Source organism: Prorops nasuta, unplaced genomic scaffold, assembly GCF_024137725.1.
Source record: "Prorops nasuta isolate Cenicafe-Biocafe unplaced genomic scaffold, Cenicafe_Pnas_1.2 PNAS00013, whole genome shotgun sequence".
Taxonomy (NCBI): domain Eukaryota; kingdom Metazoa; phylum Arthropoda; class Insecta; order Hymenoptera; family Bethylidae; genus Prorops; species Prorops nasuta.
Genome location: NW_027116810.1, coordinates 948,810 through 957,581, shown reverse-complemented (window position 1 = coordinate 957,581; position 8,772 = coordinate 948,810). Strand labels below are relative to the sequence as shown.

The following is an 8,772-nucleotide window of genomic DNA, read 5'->3' as shown; positions in this document are numbered from 1 at the left end:
CAAGCCAAACCATTCAATTGTACTGTAAACCTGTAGACTCAACAATCCCGTGACCAAAGCCAAAACCATTCATTAACGTACGACATCAGCGACATGGTATTTGTTAAAATATCATCGAAGTGGACTGAACTAAAACGCGGGAGAAAAACGGAACGACGAAACAATTTAAACTTCCAACCAAACCGACCAAAAAGTTCCGTGATATTAATTTTGTCTTCCGTCACGGGATTGTGGACTGTGGAGTGTGGAGTCCACAATATATATATTTATATATATATTATTATGTGCTATATTTACCTACATTCAATATGGCGGCCATCTATTTTACCCCCACCCTTCGGCTTCACATTTGTAGCCCTAAACAGGCCATATGCTCCCTCCAGGTATTTCGTACATATCTCCATGTTTAAACCCATGTTCTGCAATATTTTTAAATTTTGAATGGTTTCGATAATATAGGGCATAGTAACACGATTTTACACCCACCCTGTTTATTTGATTATATTGTGTCCTATACTAATTCTGAAACGAAACATCGCGCCATATATTACCATTAATCCACCGAGAGCAACATATCAGACAATATGACGATTAATATGGCGTCCACAATATGGCTTCCAATATGGCGGTCATTAAGACTGATTAAGACTATCAATCCGACGATAATATAAGTACCTTGGGCAGTCAAAGCTTTTTTAAGAAAATCTCATCGATCTTCCATCGCACTTCAAGTGCCTTGAAGAATTTACGCAATCCGCGGAGCCACTCATTTTCCATTCTTTCTCGTATTACTAAACCGTTTGGAAAGTTAGGCAAATCACTAACATAAAGGAACAGGATAACCATTAAATTGGTAAGTTTCAGTTCATTATAGTTATCTAATTAATATAAATAGCGAATGCACCCTTACACCTAATTCATTTTTCGCTAGTAGTTTATCACTTGTTTCCTTACTTGCTCTATAGGGCAATTCTGCAACTCTTACAGACAAATTTCGGTATCGTTAGGCAGAAGTTAACGATAAATATTGGAACGCAGAATGATAAATGTATATATATATATATATATATATATATAGATATGCAGGGTATATCACCGAAGGCGCACCAAAGGTTGAACATAAAAAGATCATTTATCTCTGTAAGTATTAGAGATATTAATTTTTTGTATAGGACATGTTTGATTGCAAATACAAAGAGGCTTAAAAATGTCATGTACAACAAATTAATATCTCTCACATATTTACAGAGATAAATGAATTTTAATGTTCGACCTCTGGTGCGCCTTCGGTGTGATACACCCTGTATATATATATTATCGTCGGTACCTACCGACAGAAAATTTTCGTTAAAGCTACAGAATACGGGGTCTGATCTTTATTCTCACTTCAAAGTCGAGTCGTTTATCAAGGGTCAGAATAGGTTTCATTTAAAATGTGAATAATTTTTCAACTGCTGCATCAATTCGAATAAAATTTTAATTACGCATTTGAGTTTCTTCCTTGAATCCGACAAAAAACAAGCTTTGCCTGAAAAATAGAGCGACAAGTACATAAATCGTCTAGCGTAAATAATATAGTAAAATGAAGTATTCGAATAAAAAAAATTAATATAATCTCAATTTTAGGCTAGTATTTATTTCTACTGTAGTGAAAGTTAAAATTTTGAAATGAAAAAAAGTAGTAACAAAAAAGTTACTGGTCTCGCTAGCTGTATGCAATGGTATTAAATAGCCATATTTTGAAATTACGAAAAGCAATGCTAGTATTGTAACATAGCGACTTATATCTAGGTATGAACATTATGGGCCCGCAAGTAACTTTTCTGTGTTACTATTTTTTGTTTGAAACTTTAACTTTTGCCACAATAAAAATAAATACTTGCCTAAAATTTGGATTTCACTAATTTTTTTAATTGGAGCATGTTATTTTACTGTATTATTTATGCTAGACGATTTATGTACTTGCCGCCTTTTTTTACAGACGAAGCTTGTTTTTTGTGGGATCTTATAACGTTTTGAGAGAATATAGGAGTTAAAAGTAAACAATTGTTTTAACTAATTAAATCTAACATAACATTTTTATTGTCCTTTTCTTTCCATAACGTAAAACTTCAATTCAAGATATTAATTTATTAATCTATTATATAAATAAAATGCAAAATATTACAGTAATTAATTCTTATCATAATTACACTTTTAGACGCTTATCTCTCATAATATTCAGCGACTATTTAAATTATATTATCCATATTTTATGCTCAAAATTACCTTAAAGCTCTTTTACTTTGAAAAATTTGCTTTTAAATTTACCCTTTTTTCCACCATTTCTTAGGTGTTACTATCAACATCAAATTTGCTTTATGATTCACTTTCTGGTAAACTAGTTCTAGCTTCCTTTTATTATTATAAACTAGGATATATGCCAATTAATGCAAAGGAAGCCTCTTTTTTTAGGTATACAACTTTTAGTTTCATAAATTTATTCAACGTATGCTTGTCACATACAATATTTTAAAGTAACAAATGCTTATTAGAATTACAATTTTAGAAACTTTATCATATTATTCACTGACTATTTGAATTATATTTCCAACATTTTATGCCCAAACTCACTTTAAAGCCCTTTTGCTCTCAAACATTTGCTCTTAAATTTACCCCTTTTTCAACCTTTTCCTTAGCTGTTACTATCAAAATCAACTTTACATTATGATTCTTTCTTTGGCAAACTAGTATCATTTCTAGCTTCCTTTGATCCATATAAACTAGGAAATGCACGAATTAATGCAATGGAAAACCTTGCTTTTTTAGGTACACTGCTTTCAGTTTTATAAGTTTATCCAACATGTGCCTGTCGCATACAAGAGTTTAAAGTAACGAATTCTTATCAAAATTACATTTTTAGAGGTTTTTATCATAGTATTCACTGACAATTTGAATTATATTTTCAACATTTTATTCCAAAAAACATCTTAAAGCCCTTTTACTTTGCAGAATTTGCTTTTAAATTTACTTCTATTTTCACTATTTCTTAGGTCTTACTATCAACATCAACTTTGCTTTATGACTCACTTTCTGGTAAACTAGTATAATTTCTAGCTTCCTTTCATTATTATAAACTAGAGTATATTCCATTTAATGTAAAGGAAATCTCTTTTTTTTAGGTATATATATAACTTTCAGTTTCATAAACTTATCCGACGTATGCCTGTCACATACAAAATTTTAAAGTTCTTACCACAGTTGCACTTTTAGAGGCTTCTCTCATAATATTCTCTATTTGAATTATTTGGAAATTTAAATTTTGTAGTACATGATAATTGCCTGTTGTATTTAAGATTAGAGAAAAGTAGGTCAATATTAGTTTTTATTGCCATGTTATGATATAATTGAACACTTAAAATCAATTAATATATATTTTTCTGCTTTTATCTAATTGTAACAATAATATGTGTTTATTGCCCTATAAGAAATTTTCCAGATGCATTATACACACTTTTAGAAATATAGTATTAATATCAATTTTAAGAAAAGAAATAACACTTACACTTCAATAATAATTTGAATACATTAGAAGATTGCGTATAATTTTCAATTACTTTAGCAGTTTCTTTTATTTAATATACCCTTGATCATGAGCCATGTACTTGAATGTTAAATGTAGACTTCCCATTATCAATCTTGTTCGTAGTAATCTCAATTAATCCAATCAGAGAGCTCGATTCTCCAAAATGCCAAAAAAAATACTTTATTGTAATTTAATCTGTAAAAGAAATCCTACAAAAGACACTTCATCCTGTATTATAAAATATAATATTATACTAATCTAATCGTGGACTCCTGTCACTATTAATTGAATTTATTTCTGAATTTAAAAAAATTTCACTTTCATTATGTGTAAACAACATCATCACAATATACATAACTTCACTATAAACACTGCAGCCGACAACATTTTCACAGCTAAAAATTAGATTGGTAGTAGTAACAAATTTTGAAGACCTAAAAGTAGGTTGGTAGTAGTAGGAAAATAACGTCAATGAAGCGGCCAACTGCATCCCGACGCATAAACTCTGACTGGAGAAGATTATGAAGAAGAATTTTATTTTTGCTTATATACGGAGTGTATCAGCAATGATGTTTTTAATTTTAACCACATTTTCTTGGGACCAGGGGCTGGACCACTCGAATTATTTGTACCAAAGGCAATTCTTAGCCAACTAAAAAAAGTTAAAATTGAGAAAAATACAGTATTTAAGTTGGTAGCAGTGCTTGATGCGTTGGGTGAAAATGGTCACGTTAGATTAGTAAGGACGATATCTTGTTACATAACTATAGCATAATTCACTATAGGAATATTACCAAATTTCGTTTAATTTAGTTGTATTAAACGTAATAAATGAAATTATTTGAGACAAAATGGTATCTATAATGAACAGTAAAAAATATAATTAAAGTAACAAAATAATTAAAAATCTATTGTTTTTAGTTTGATGCGATAATATGGTGAAAGTAGCCAGCTTTAATGAAAACTGAATACCAAAATATTATAAGAACCGAAAATCGTTTAAATGAATTGCAACTAACTATTCTACATATCATAAATTTATTTAAATGATTACAATAAAGGAATATTTACAATATTTTAAAGGTTGTCATTTAATTTTATTACTCCGATTAAACGTTCTAATTGAAACATGGGGCATTCCTCATCAAATCACAGAGCTCAGAAACAAACTACTTTTTATTTTCTTGAAAATTGTTTACTGTGTAGAACTTTTTGATATAAACTTCCGTGTAAATTTGTAAAATTTTTCATTAATCCTAAAAAGAACTTGTGAATTGTTGAAAATGCAACGCTTTAAAGATACCGAGGTTTTGAATGTTTATATTTAAAAGAAGAAGTAAGATATTTCAATGTTCGGCATGCCATTTTCCTCATCTTGAATTGAATTTTATTGTAAAAATATATGAAATAAAAATTTCCCTATTATCTATTTATTTTGCATCGAATCAAAGTAAAATTTTTGGTTTTTCAAAGTGAACATCATACAGCGTTGCCAAGTCCGCCATGTTGGAAGATACTACGCTGTATAGTTTGTTGGCGAGAATTGAATATACCACGCAAAATGTATAGTAAGTGTGATTCACAGAGAAGAAACGAAGTATAGTGTTTTAGGTATAATAAGCTCTCAGTGCTTTCGGACGTGTTTTGGCCACTTGCGTCGTGGCGTTGTGTAGTTAGAATCAGAGGGGCGAGGGGATTTCTAGGGAGTTTGTACGTAGCTGTCAAATGGCGCGATTAACCCTCAATTTTGTATCATCAACAAAAATAATATTTTCGGAAAACGATTGTGGAAAAGAAGGAAGGATTTTAATAAATAACAGAGAAGACAAAATATATCAGATGAGTATAAATTAATAAAAAAAATGAAAATTATTGTGAATTTTTAAGAAAATATACTTTGTGGTTATTTTTTTTTGTTACAGTTGAAATCCGGTTATGATGACTTTCAATTAAGGAAAAAAGTAATTACAGACTAATAAATGAAAAAGTATTAATACATTAAGCATTTCTGTACGGCCCAGTCATTTCAATAATTGTGACTTAATGTTATAATAGTGAATGTGTAAGCGATTAGTGCATATACAACAAACTCTTATTGTAAATTTAATAATCTTGTATGACAATGTTTTAATTGCTATTATTTTAAATTAAAGCTAGTTTAATTAACATATTTTTATTTCATCCCTTTCTCAAAATTCTAAACACACATGGTAATTACCTATTCTTGTAGTAGTCATATATTCGTTAAATTACATACAAAATTACAATTGTTTTATATTTGTAAAGCATAGCTGTTTGTTGCAATGATTTTTATTATTCAATGTGAGACAAATCGCATTTTGTTTAGGTAAATGTCTTATTTATCCGCCACATCCTTCCATATCTTATGTAACATTTATTTGCCTTGTTAGTTCTTTCTTTTAGTTTTCAAAATATACGATTAATTTTTTGCTATTTTTATATACACTCAAATATAGCTATTCTATTGACTAATTAATCTTATAAATGTCAAGATGATTGGTAAACCATTGTTCTATTAAAGTTGAAGAATGGACACTTGAATTATTTTACTTATAATGTTTGGCATCTCTTCCATAGGATATCTTCTCTTTAAATTTGAGAGGATGTTGTTCTCCAATACATTTAAGGATACTGCTGAATTTATCTTGCTTTTAGCTTCAAATAATTCACATTTGGATATCCTTCCTCAATATATAATACATATTTTGTTAGTCCTATTTGTTTGTGAAATTTATCTGTTCTAAAACCTTAATTAATCCAGTTACTAGATATATAATATATCATTTTCAAAGAATTGATATCTTTCTATCAATCTTAACAATATCATAATAGATGTAATGAAATATGTATTCTATATTCAAAATAGATATCCATGCGTTTAGTTGGAAAACTATTTAAAGCTGAAAACAAGATGAACTCAGCAGTATACATATACCTTTTAAAGAACTTTATCTTCACAAATATTATCAGAACATATCTCGCAGAAAAGTTACCAAATTTTAATAGCATCATTCAAATGTCCATTTTACAAATTAAACAAGATAATGGTTTAACAATCATTTCAACAATTACAAAAATAATTGCAGATCAGCAGTATTATTAGATCTGTGTGTATGTATAAATGATTAGAAAATTAATGTTATATGATATAGACTGGAAGAAAATAGTGCAACGGAACCAAATAAATGTCGCATAAGATATGGAGGGATGTAGCGGATAAATAAGACATTTGCCTAAACAAAATGCGATTTGTCTCACAATGAATAATAAAAATCATTGCAACAAACAGCTATGCTTTACAAATATAAAACAGTTGTAATTTTGTATGTAATTTAACGAATATATGACTACTACAAGAATAGGTAATTACCATGTGTGTTTAGAATTTTGAGAAAGGGATGAAATAAAAATATGTTAATTAAACTAGCTTTAATTTAAAATAATAGCAATTAAAACATTGTCATACAAGATTATTAAATTTACAATAAGAGTTTGTTGTATATGCACTAATCGCTTACACATTCACTATTATAACATTAAGTCACAATTATTGAAATGACTGGGCCGTACAGAAATGCTTAATGTATTAATACTTTTTCATTTATTAGTCTATAATTACTTTTTTCCTTAATTGAAAGTCATCATAACCGGATTTCAACTGTAACAAAAATAAAATAACCACAAAGTATATTTTCTTAAAAATTCACAATAATTTTCATTTTTTTTATTAATTTATACTCATCTGATATATTTTGTCTTCTCTGTTATTTATTAAAATCCTTCCTTCTTTTCCACAATCGTTTTCCGAAAATATTATTTTTGTTGATGATATAAAATTGAGGGTTAATCGCGCCATTTGACAGCTACGGACAAACTCCCTAGAAATCCCCTCGCCCCTCTGATTCTAACTTCCCCTTGCCAAGACTGAAGATTAATGGCCAAAACTTAGTATATCCCGCAAGGACAGAAACTGTAGCGTAGGATCCCGCAGTGAACAGAAACTATAGCGTAGGATCCCGCAGGGAACAGAAACTGTAGCGTAGTATCCTAAGGATACTACGCTATAGGAAAATTATACTACGGTAGTACAATTATACTACACTTGGCAACCTTGACATCATATTTCATTTTTTTTTTAATTCTCAGATAAAAAACAATTTTTAAGGCTAATATAATCATGGAACAATCTTCGGTTCTTTTGTTTACGTCAAAATAAGAAGAAAATATTTTTTGTATAGGGTGATGATTTGTAATTAAAATATATATGATACTTTCTTCTTCATTTTAAGCATAACAAAAGAACCGAAAATTGTTCCATAGTCGCATTGGCATTAAGCATCGTGTTTTTATCATAGCAATTTTGATTGATATACCAAAGTATGTAAAACAGACATCGCTATAAACACAATATTTTTTTAAACGTTTGATTTAGTACTATTTGGAAAAATATAGAGTTGCGCAGCATAATTAATGCTGGTAACATTGTAGATTAATGAACATACCCAAACACAATTTTTTTACATCTGAAAATTTTAATATCTTGAAAAGTGCAGATAATGTAATAATTTTAGAACCAAATTTGGATTCAGCGAGAAAATTTACATAAAATTATACTTCGAAGTCTCAAACAACTTTTAAATACCCTAATTTTGTTGTCCTGTGTAATTATATGTATTTTATTACCCATCTATAATTTAAAAAAATAGAGACTGTTCAATAGCAAAGAAGGCTATGCTTGAGGGGCAACTCCGCATGAAGGAACTGCTTAGTTTTTAAATAAATAAAATATATACAAATTAAGAAAAAAAAGTTCGAAAGCACAAAAACTCTTTTTATTGTTTTTATACATCTTTTACACTAATCACGATTACAAATGACATACGATCGTGCAATGAATTACGCCGTATGCCAATTACAATGTTTATTACGCACTTTCGCATTCAATTGGCGAATCATTTCACATTTCGTACATATTATCGTTTAGCACGAGTCACGTCATTTTTCCAAACAGCCGAGCTGTCGAACCATTCGTATTCGTTTAGAATCGGGCCTTATGTCTTTTGCGAGCATCCAGGTTACGGAATCTCTCGTATTCGTTTAGGAATGGGCCTTATACTTCTAACAAGCAGCCGGGCTGCTGTTTCATTCCCATTCGTTTAAGACCGGGCCTTATAACTTTACAAAAA

The 8,772-nt window shown here is 29.5% G+C and overlaps 1 protein-coding gene across 3 annotated transcripts in view; it reads left to right on the top strand.

The window, feature by feature from the left end:
- Positions 1-601: 601 nt before the first annotated feature.
- LOC136777994 (lysosomal acid glucosylceramidase-like) overlaps positions 602-8,772 on the top strand; it is a 232,896-nt gene continuing 224,725 nt past the window's right edge. For 2 of the 3 annotated variants that reach the window (XM_066734585.1, XM_066734587.1), the window contains exon 1: positions 604-853. The gene's annotated coding sequence lies outside the window, so the exon portion shown is untranslated. Of the gene's footprint in view, positions 854-8,772 lie in introns of all 3 variants that reach the window. The other variant, XM_066734584.1, reaches the window with a different exon arrangement.